Source organism: Citrus sinensis, chromosome 8, assembly GCF_022201045.2.
Source record: "Citrus sinensis cultivar Valencia sweet orange chromosome 8, DVS_A1.0, whole genome shotgun sequence".
Classification (NCBI taxonomy): Eukaryota; Viridiplantae; Streptophyta; class Magnoliopsida; order Sapindales; family Rutaceae; genus Citrus; species Citrus sinensis.
This window is the reverse complement of record NC_068563.1, coordinates 5510945-5523169: the sequence shown is the minus strand read 5'-3', so window position 1 is coordinate 5523169 and position 12225 is coordinate 5510945. Positions and strand designations below refer to the sequence as shown.

Sequence of the window (12225 nt, the reverse complement as noted above, 5' to 3'; positions counted from 1 at the left end):
GAATAAAGAATGGGAATTTTATTCCCATGGGAGGGTTGGGAATGAAAATATGGGAATGAGAATGAAACATAAATTTACTTTTCTATCCTTCTAATTTTTTCATATTTCTTAAATTACCTTATTCAAATCACAAATAATTTTATTATTTTAAATGTCATTAATAATAATAATAATAATAATTATTATTATTAAATTTTATTAACTTTATTATTTTAGTTACTGTTAATTATTGTTATTATTATTTTTATTAATATTATCATTATTAACAATAAAAATAAGGATAAAAATAATTAATTTATAATTATAACAATATTATCATTATTAATGTTGTTGTTGTTGTTGTTGTTATTAATAATAATAATAATAATAATAATAACAATAATTAATAATAACTAAAATAATAAAGTTAATAAAATTTAATAATAATAATGTAATTTTCATTATCTACATACATGTATAAATATTATTATAAAAATGATATTAATTAAAATAATAATAATAATAAAAATAAATGTTAATAATGATAATATTAATAAAAATAATATTAATAGTAATAATAATAACTAAAATAATAAAGTTAATAAAATATAATACTAATAATAATAATAATAATAATAATAAATGTTATTAATGATAATATTAATAAAAATAATAATAACAATAATTAACAGTAACTAAAATAATAAAGTTAATAAAATTTAATAATAATAATAATAATAAATGTTAATAAGGATAATAATAATAATAATAATAATATTATTATTATTATTATTAAATTTATTATTTTAGTTATTATTAATTATTGTTAATATTATTTTTAATAATAATAACAACAACAACAACAACAATAATGATAATATTGTTAATAATGATAAATTAATTATTTTTATTAATTATTAATATTATGGGTATTTTGGTTAATTGATTCTCATTCACATTCCCATTTATTTTGCCAAGTAAACACATCAATGACATTCCAACACATTCTCATTCCTATTCTCATGAAGTAAACGCAACATGAGAGTTTATTTTCAATGATTTTTTTAGTTGAACTTAACCCAATTTGTCTTTTTTTATTTTTGTGTAGAAAAAAAAGAGTAAAGTGTAAAACATCCGACCTGCCGGATTCGAACCAGCGACCTAAGGATGACAGCTTCACTACTACAGTCCTCCGCTCTGCCAACTGAGCTAAGGTCGGCTGATGACAAAAGGCTTTAATTAATTAACATCTATTAGAGTCTAAGAAAACAGTGTAATAAACCAGTGAGAATCATGTTTGGCTAGCAAAATTAACATTTGATTATTTCATTATTTCGAAACTACTTATATAGTTTAATATTCTTTCAAAGGACAAAGCACACACAAAGCAGCAAATGAAAAGGCAGCTTGCGTACAGGCACAGCTGCTAGTGATATGCCTAGCAATCGAAGTAGCAGAAGCAATCAAAACCACGGAAATCGAAGTGGCAGGCACCATGCTTTGCATCCTCCCATTCCTTGCACTGCTTGTCACAGTTTGGTGAGCTGCCACAGAATCCTGACCATGTCTTGCTTCGCTTCTGGCACAGTTTTGCTTCCACCATTGCCATTTCTGTAAAAACATGTACGAATTAATTCGTCAGTCATCAGTCAAATGTTACAATTAATATTGCCTAATGATTAATTTCAATTAAAAATATTGCCCATTTTTATCAACTTATTAGTTCCTGCTTTATATAAGTAAATTTTTATATCTTACTTAACCCAATTTGATGTGATTTTTCTCCTAATTTTGACTCAATATGTGTTTGGAATTGAAGTGTTGTAATTTTCATTTTACTGTTATGTGTGTGGTGTTAGGAAATTGGTGGGTGAAGCAGGACCGCAGCTAAAATGAAATTGGAAATAAAATAAAGAACAAGCACAATAGAGGACACCAGAAATTACGTGGTTCGGCTTTTAGCCTACATCCACGGGCGAAGACAGAAGGAAATATTTTACTAGTGAAAAGGAGTTACAAGTATTGTAGTATTTTAGCTCACTTCCCAAAACCCCAATACACCCAAACTCTCAAATCACTATAACTCTTAAAAATCCTCTCTAAATAAAGAAAAGAACTGAAGAACTCGATGATTTACAAATGAAGGGAGCCAGCGTTTTTATAGCCAAAAATTGGCTACTGTTCATTTAATATTTAATTATTATTTTTATTTTATTAATTTTTCTTTTCTTTTCCTTCTTTGGCCCGGCATCTCTTTTTCTAACTTCATATTTCTTCTTCAAACATTTACAGCTTCTAGATTACGACTCCTCATCCTCCATTCTTCTTTTGTTTTCTTTGTTTCAAAGAATGCAGCAACAGCCGCATTCAAAACAGGGAAAAGTGGTGCCACCTTCTAGAAAAGGTGGTGCTATTTTCCACATTCTCCCACTTGGAGATTAGAGTGAAAAGCAATCAATCTCCACACTATCCTTTCTGCTTCGCCATAATCATGTTGCCTACGTTGTTGCTAGGCCACAGGAGGATCTACTCCAGACAAACTTATCAGTATTTATCGGCTTGGTCAAAACATCTGCTAGGTTCTCCTTCGTATGGATTTTCTGTAAATCCACACTTCCATCTTCCACTACTTCTCGAACGAAGTGATACTGAACTCCTATGTGCTTTGTCCTGGAATGAAAAGCTGGATTCCTTGCAATGTGCAAGGCACTCTGACTGTCACAAAACACAGGAATTTTCTGTTGTTTGTGCCCGAGCTCCTCCAATAATCTTTGTATCCAGATAGCTTCCTTGCAAGCTTGTGTAGCTGCCATGTATTCTGCTTCTGTTGTAGATAAAGCCACAACGGTTTGCAGTTTCGAAACCCAGCTTACAGCTGCTCCCGCAAGTGTAAACACATAACCAGTAGTGGATTTCCTTTTATCAAGGTCTCCTGCAAAATCTGAATCCACATAGCCCCTAACAGTAAACTCTGACCCTCCATAACATAATGCAACATCTGAGGTTCCTCTGATGTATCTCAGAATCCTCTTCACAGTTATCCAATGCTCTCCGCCAGGATTCGCCATGTATCGACTGACTGCTCCCACTGCTTGTGCAATGTCCGGTCTTGTACATATCATAGCGAACATTAAACTTCCCACTGCTGATGCATACGGTACTCGAGACATCTCCTTCCTCTCTGCTTCATTGCTAGGACACATACTTGAGGATAATTTGAAATTAACAGGAAGTGGGGTAGAAATTGACTTACAATCTTGCATGTTGAAGCGCCGCAAGATTTTCTTCAAATAATTCTTCTGTGAGAGCCAAATCTTCCTGTTATTTCTGTCTCGGTGAATTTGCATCCCTAGAATCTTGTTTGCTGGTCCCAAGTCCTTCATTTCAAACTCCCTAGCCAACTGTGCCTTCAATTCTTGGATTCGATCTTTGTTGGGACCTGCTACCAACATGTCATCCACATACAACAGTAAAATGATGAAATCATTATCTTCAAACCTCTTGTAATATGTACAATGATCTGAACTGAGTCTGTTGTATCCAAGGCTCATGATGAAGGAATCAAATCTCTTATACCAACACCTCGGTGCCTGTTTGAGACCGTATAGAGATTTGTTCAACCTGCAAACCAAGTTCTCCTTTCCTTTTTCTGCAAAACCTTCTGGTTGGAGCATATAAATTTCTTCTTCAAGTTCTCCATGAAGAAATGCAGTTTTAACATCTAACTGCTCTAGATGTAGGTCAAATGTAGCACACATTGCCAAGACTATTCTGACTGTTGTGAGTCGAACCACCGGAGAAAATATCTCGTTGAAGTCAATACCTTCTTTCTGAGCATATCCTTTCACTACCAGTCTCGCACGATACCGCTCCACTTGGTCATTGCCATCACGTTTGATCTTGTAGACCCATTTGTTTCCAATGGCTTTTCTTCCACGTGGTAGTGGTACAAGTTCCCATGTCTTGTTCTTGTGTAGAGCTTCAATTTCTTCCTGCATTGCTGTCATCCACAAAGCAACATCTGAGCTGTTTAAAGCTTCATGGAAAGTTGAAGGCTCTCCATCCTCTGTTAGAAGACAGTATGCAACGTTGATCTCTGTGACATACTCCGAGTGCCACGTTGGCGGTCGTCTCTCACGAGTTGACCGACGAACTTCTGGAGCCTCGGACTCAACTGGTTCTTGTTCCTCGTGCTCTGATGCTGCTTCAGAAGAATCTGAATCTTCTGGATTATTTTCGACATATACCGGCACAGTCTCTGACTTTTCTTTTACAGTGCCATTATCTTCATCTTTTCTTTGCAGTTGATCTTCTACAAAAATAACATCTCTGCTGATGACGATCTTGTGGGCAGTGGGGTCCCACAGACGATACCCCTTTACTCCATCAGCATACCCCAAGAAGATACATCTTCTAGATTTTGCATCTAGCTTTGTTCTTTCTTGGGCATTGTACATCACGTACACAGGACATCCAAATGCATGTAGGTAGGAATAATCAGCTGGCTTTCCAGTCCACATCTCCATCGCTGTCTTCAACCCAATAGCTGTAGATGGCAACCGATTTACTATATAACAGGCAGTTTCGGCTGCTTCTGCCCAGAATGAATTGGGTAGACCAGTAGTCCTCAACATAGCTCTTATTCTTTCTGTAAGAGTTCTGTTCATCCGTTCTGCCACTCCATTTTGTTGAGGAGTGTATGCCACCGTGAACTGTCTCTGAATACCTTCTTGCTTACAGAAAGCAAGAAACTCGCCGTCTGTATATTCTCCACCATTATCTGTCCTCAAGCACTTGATCTTTTTACCAGATTCAAGTTCCACCCACGCTTTGTATTCTTTAAACACATGAAATACATCTGACTTTTTCTTAATTGGATACACCCAACATCTTCTGGAATAATCATCAATGAAAGTCACCATGTACTTTGCACCTCCCATGGATATATCCGGTGATTCCCAAACATCAGAATGAATCAAGTCTAGAATGCATTTACTTCTAGCAATAGATCTACTGAATTTTAATCTATACTGCTTACTTATAACACAATGCTCGCAAAATGGTAAACTTACCGATTTGAGCCCCGGAAGCAATTTTCGCTCAGAGAGAATCTTCAAGCCTTGTTCTGACATGTGGCCGAGTTTGAGATGCCACATCATCGTTGATTCTTCTCCATTTGACGCGACACACGCATCAGCCTCCTGTAGTGTTTCTCCTTTAAGCATGAATAAATTAGCACCAATCTTTTCTGCCTTCATCAATACAAGCGCGCATTTAACGATCTTCATTATTCCATTCTCCACATGAGTTTTGTACCCATGACTATCCATTTGTCCCAAAGACAATAGATTTTTCTTCAGGCCATTGACATGTCTTAACTCTCCAATTGTGCGAATTGTACCATCAAACATTTTTATTTTGATAGTACCAATACCAGCGATCTCCAAGGCATGATCGTTACCCATATATACAGATCCTCCTGAGATAGGTTCATATGTGTGGAACCATTCTCTCCTAGAGGTCATGTGCCAGGTAGCTCCCGAGTCTATAAGCCAGACATCAGAAAGTCGTTTTCTGCCTTCTGAAACAGTTGTTGCCTCACTGTAGAGAATTTCGCCATCATTTGAGGTACTTGCTACACACCCCTGAGCATTTGATGACTCAGGTTCTTTGCCCTCTCTTTTCTTCTGGTTACTCCAACACTCCTTTTTGACGTGCCCTTTCTTGCCACAGTTGTAGCATTTAACATTCTTCTTACTTCTGGATTTTGATCTACCATGATTTTGACTCCCACTGGGGCCACGTTCTGTTGATCTTCCTCTCGTCACCGATAGCGCCTCCGCTTGCTGCGAACTTGCTTGTCTGTTTTCCTTGTTTTTTCGCCTGCTCTCCTCATTTAATACGGAGGCTGCAACATCGTCGAAAACTAAACCCTCTACTGGATTGTTGTTCGTCAGGTTGATGATGAGTTGATCATACGAATCTGGTAGACTTTGAAGTAGAAGCTCTGCACGTTCATTTTCCTCTATATTATGACCCAACGTTGTGAGTTGTGAAAATAGAGTCTTCAATGTGTTGATGTGGTCGGTCACCATTGTAGATTCCGCCATTCGAAGAGTATAGAGTTTCCTCTTCAAGAAGATTTTATTGTGTAGTGACTTGGCCTCGTACAATTTTGTGAGAGTATCCCATATTTCCTTCGCCGTATTTTTCTCTGCCACACTGGATAATACTCCATCCGCAAGTGCCAAGTGTAGATCAGAAATGGCATTGCCGTCTACCTCGTTCCACTTGTCATCAGTTATCTCCATGGGCCTTTCTTCAATTGCTGCCAAGCAATTATTTTTCCTCAATACAGCTTTCATCTTCATTTTCCACAACGAAAAATTATTTCCGTTAAATTTCTCAATTTCATACTTTGCCGCCATTTTATTGATAAATACTGTACACAAGCTAGTGTACCACCTTGAATAGTTGTGAGTATGTGTGAGAATGCACACCAGGAAAGTTCCCAGGAAAGACTGGAGGGGTCACAATGGTCCCACTTAAAACCCAGACTCCTTAAGCTCTTATCGCCTTTGTGACAGAACTTTCCTAGACATGTACAGAATCACACAGTTGCTTTACTCACACCACTATTCCCTGCTTTGCACCGCAAAATTCTTGGATCGCTTCCACCGTTTCACGTGAATAGTACCGTATACATGAATAGTACCGTACACCGTATACGTGAATAGTGCCGTACGCCGTATACGTGAATAGTGCCGTACACCGTATACGTGAATAGTGCCGTACTCCGTATACGTGAATAGTATCGTATGCCGTATAATTGAATAGTGCCGTACACCGTATACGTGAATACGTGAACAATTCCTGACTCCAAAAATACAACCAATAGCTCTGATACCACTGTTAGGAAATTGGTGGGTGAAGCAGGACCGCAGCTAAAATGAAATTGGAAATAAAATAAAGAACAAGCACAATAGAGGACACCAGAAATTACGTGGTTCGGCTTTTAGCCTACATCCACGGGCGAAGACAGAAGGAAATATTTTACTAGTGAAAAGGAGTTACAAGTATTGTAGTATTTTAGCTCACTTCCCAAAACCCCAATACACCCAAACTCTCAAATCACTATAACTCTTAAAAATCCTCTCTAAATAAAGAAAAGAACTGAAGAACTCGATGATTTACAAATGAAGGGAGCCAGCGTTTTTATAGCCAAAAATTAGCTACTGTTCATTTAATATTTAATTATTATTTTTATTTTATTAATTTTTCTTTTCTTTTCCTTCTTTGGCCCGGCATCTCTTTTTCTAACTTCATATTTCTTCTTCAAACATTTACAGCTTCTAGATTACGACTCCTCATCCTCCATTCTTCTTTTGTTTTCTTTGTTTCAAAGAATGCAGCAACAGCCGCATTCAAAACAGGGAAAAGTGGTGCCACCTTCTAGAAAAGGTGGTGCTATTTTTCACATGTGGATGGTGATAAGCATTAAGTACCAATGTTTAGTAAACGGTAGCCGTTGTGCATTCAAAATTAAACTTAAGCACGTACTTTTAAAGATACCTTTAGTTGATCTTGGTTTATTTTGAAAACAAAATATGTTACATTAAGACACTCACCAGAGGAAGCGAGGAGGATAAAGAAGGCAAAAAGAAGAGCCAAGGTTGTGGTAAAGCTAAGCAAAATGCTTGCACCGACTGCTATAAAATATTAATTGCCATTATCATAATGATATCCAATGGAATTTATGGATCCTTGTTTTTTTTTTTTCTCTCTTAAGTTTTATCAGATGTTAATTAGATAAGCTTGATGAGATCAAGATCAATATAGTGTATGTGACCGATGTGAATTAACTCTAGTAGGGAAAAGGCATATAGAAAATATGTTAACTCTAATCACGTGTATTAAACAAAATGAATAATGATAAGATGAAGGAATATAATGCACGATTGAGATTGTATAAAAAAAAAATTAATAAATAAATAAAGGCATTAACACAAGAAATTTTCTATATATATATAGATATCTTTTTTTTTTCCCACTATAAATAGTTTATAAGCTAAGAATTCCTTTTGTTTCAAATTCAAGTTAGTCAACACTTCATCTGCTGCAAATCGGCGCTTGCAGCTGTTGTTAATATGATCGATAACTCGACAAGAGATATGATGCATAGCACGCATTACATTTTTGAATCAAATTACACCTACCCACTCGCTACACCAAATGGTGATAGTGGCCCATTAATTTGTACAGCCATATTAATAAACTCTTGAATCTGCCTTGAATTTTTAGAAACATAACAGAAAATAATGGCAAAACTCTCCCTAATTTTTCCACCTTCCTCGCTCCCCTCCCCTCTACCTTCCCTCCTCATACTTCTGACAAGCACACATGCAAGTATCATAAGAAACAAAAAATATGTCTAAGTTCTAAGTTCAAACATATAAAAAAGTGTCAACTTACCGCAGTGTATAAAAGCTTTATAAATTAACTTTATACTTTCAGTTTTACTTTTAAAATTATTATGATTCTACTTCACAGATCCATTATTAACATAAAAACATGAATTGGCAATGACTCAATCACTTTGATAAATCACTTCCCTCACACTCATATGGTAGGGGTTCAAGTCTTCCAATTTGCAACAAATCTTACCTCTCCTAGGTTCAGATTTCCTAATTTTAAAACTAATCTAAAATTATTTTAGAAAAATTCTGATTGTAAATATAAGTAGATTGAATTAGTAGGTAGAGTAAATACGACATAAATAATGAGAATAATGGTGTCATAAGGAATGATGGAATAAAGAATGAAATAAGTGATTTGGTAAGTTATAAAATGTTAATCATACAATTCCATTTACTGTTATTTAACTGACATTATTGATAGAGTGAAGCTATTGACACCCCTTCATTATCCTTATAAAATCCGACGTCAAATAAAACTATAGTTAAGGACAAATAAGTATTAAACACATATAGATTTTTCTTCTAACAAAATACTTATGTTCATAATTAATCCTTTTTTTTTTCTCTACTTGTTATTTCTTATCTAACTGGAATAAATCATATAAATTTAGAATAATCTATGTTTCTTTTCCTATTTGTTATTGATTAAATTTTTTTGTACTGAAGATTACTTTCAAACTACAATATAAAATATGTGTTATTTAAACTAATGATTAACATTAAAAAAATCATCATCTAGAAAACATTTCAATTTGCAAAAAGAATAAAAAAATAATTCAACATTACTTTGAGTTTTAATAATAAAAAAATTAAATGAAAAATTAGAAGAGTGTATTTAAAAAAAATATTTTTAAAAATAAAATAAATATAACTGAAAAGAAGAGTTTTATGAGGAGATTTGAGGGGTGACAATGCTCCAACTCTCATTGATATGATAACCTCTGAAAAATCATTTACACACTAAAGTCAAGTCTTATAATACATATAAAATCATTTAAATGAAATTAATCAATGAATAAGCCCATCAACCATATCTACACCATTAATTTGGTCGCACTCAGCAGCAGTTGACTTTAGAAATTCTAAGTGGACAGCTAAGACAATTAAACAGCATGCATGTGATTATCACATTTTCCGACGATTAATCTCCATAATTACATCATAATCTACGCCTAAATATCGTGCTCAAATATTGCTGCAGGCATATTTAATTTATTGACAAAGCTTATAGTACTTTTATTAGACAACATTATCGATTTCCTAATCTTCAAGATTAAATGTGAACTCTCTTTTACGTACATATGTGAACGAACATAAAGACATCACAAGATTGGGACAGTACTACAAACCAAAAAAAAAAAAAAAGAACAGGGAGCTGATCGCTGGAAGTTGGGAGTTGGACTCCATAATTTCATATATAATGTTGAATCATAGTGGTGGTGGGCACAGATTGCAGTGGGGACGAATTTTATTTACTTGAGGAACTTTTCGTTTCATTTTTTTATATCTTAATTTTTAAGCAAATCTACTTATTTAATGTGATTTGCTGAACCTGGCTAACTCATTTGATGACAGAATAATTGGAAATACTATTCCATGGCCGATGTGTATATATTATGAATTTTCTACACATACTTGTTATATTTATATATGGATTCTAAAACCTTAATTTTACCAATTTTTGCAATAATTGTGGGATAACACAATGGTATTGTGAGACTGGTACCTAAAAGTATTTGAAATATAATATATGCAAAAAAATAAGAGTGCATGATATACTAATTTTAGAATACATCTGAGGTACCATGTCACCCATACAATAAGCAATAATATCATGACATATATACATTTATTTTATTAAACCACTATTATGTAAGTGGTGATTGTATTAAATTTAATTACACATATCATGCGTGCATCAATTGATTGTAATACATCTGAAATATTATAGAATTTCTCAGAGTTGAAGATTGAAAATGATGTTTGGTTACTTAGAAAGTAAAAGAAAATGAAAGGAATTAAGAAATAGATCTGAGAAAACTTCTGATCTTATTAATCAAATACACACATAATGTGTGTTGAATTATTTCTTATATACAGGTGCTTAAGCTCAACTTGATAACTGAATATAACAACCTTTAACTAATCAGTCACGTGTATATATATTTCATAATCACCAGGCATGACATGGCATGCCACATCACCAATGTGTAACTAATTAATCTTGCTGCTATCATCCTCTGTTCTGCTGACTACTATACAAGTGTGAGCTTCCTTAACATCCCCCCTCAAGCTCAATGGTCTGTTAATAACATTGAGCTTGGAGCGGAAGTAACTGAACTTAGGAAATGACAGAGGTTTTGTAAACACATCAGCAACTTGTTCCTTTGTAGGAATATATCTGATTTCCGGCTCCTTCTTTAGCACCTTGTCTCTAATGTAGTGAATATCTAGTTCAATGTGCTTTGATCTAGAATGAAAAACAGGATTCCTAGCTAAATCACCAGCACTTTGGTTGTCACACCAAAGAACTGGAGGAGGTAACTTCATAATCTTAAGCTCAGAAAATAAGGATTGCAGCCATGATAATTTTGAGCTTGCTGAGGACAGGGCTCTGTATTCACTCTCTGTGCTAGATTTAGCAACAATAGGTTGCTTCTTAGATGACCAAGAGATTAGATTGTTACCAAGATATATGCAATAAGCTCCAATGGATTTGCGATCATCAACATCACATGCCCAATCAGCATCTGAATAACCAGTCAATCCAGTAGTTTCAAGTATTCCCTCCTTTTGAATGTGAAGGCCATAGGTGATTGTTGCTTGAAGATATTTAAGAACCTTCTTGCAGGCCAGCCAGTGTTGAAGTGTGGGAGCACTGAGATATTGACTAAGCTTACGAACTGAGTAGGCAATATCAGGTCTGGTAAGAATTAGATATTGAAGGCCACCAACAAAACTTCTGTACAATGTGGGATCCTCAAACTCTTGCCCCAGAGAATCTTGTACAACTCTTTCCAGCTTGAAACCAATATTAAAAGGTGTATCAGAACCTTTGCAATTCTGCATTGAAGCTCTACTCAACAAGTCTTTGATATACTTTGTTTGAGAAAGATGCATTCCCTGAGCAGTCTAACACACTTCCACTCCAAGAAAATAAGCAACCAGCCCCAAATCCTTAAGAGCAAACACTGTGCTGAGTTTAGTTATGAATACCTCCAGTAGATCAGTATCAGGGCCAGTAATTAGAATGTCATCTACATAGATGAGAACAATGATTAATCCTCTTGTATCATGCTTGATGAAGAGAGAAATGTCAGCCTTAGAATTGATAAATTGCCAGTCAGTTAGACAGCCTTTGAGCTTTTCATACCAGGCTCTTGGAGCTTGTTTTAGCCCATACAAAGCTTTGTTGGGTTAGCAAATGTAACCTTCCTTAGATTCAAAACCCTCAGGTTGTGTCATATACACATCTTCAGAAAGTTCTCCATTGAGAAAGACATTATTTACATCAATTTGCCTTACTTTCCACTCTTTCATAACAACTAAGCTTAGGATAACTCTTACTGTTGAAGATTTGATTACAGGGCTGAAGGTTTCTAAATAGTTAATGCCTGCAGTTTGGTGAAACCCCTTTGCAACTAATCTTGCTTGTACTTGGAGACTGAACCATCAGTGTTGTACTTAGTTCGAAAAACCCATTTGCATCCAACTGGTTTATAAGAGGAAGATATAAGTACTAGGCTCCAGGTATTTTCTTCATGAGGGC

The 12225-nt window shown here is 34.9% G+C and overlaps 1 non-coding gene across 1 annotated transcript; it reads right to left on the bottom strand.

The window, feature by feature from the left end:
* Window positions 1–1112: 1112 nt before the first annotated feature.
* On the bottom strand, window positions 1113–1198 carry TRNAY-GUA (transfer RNA tyrosine (anticodon GUA)). The gene is given in 2 exon segments: window positions 1113–1148; window positions 1162–1198. It is a non-coding gene; the product is annotated as a tRNA-Tyr (tRNA).
* Between the last annotated feature and the right edge of the window lie 11027 nt (window positions 1199–12225).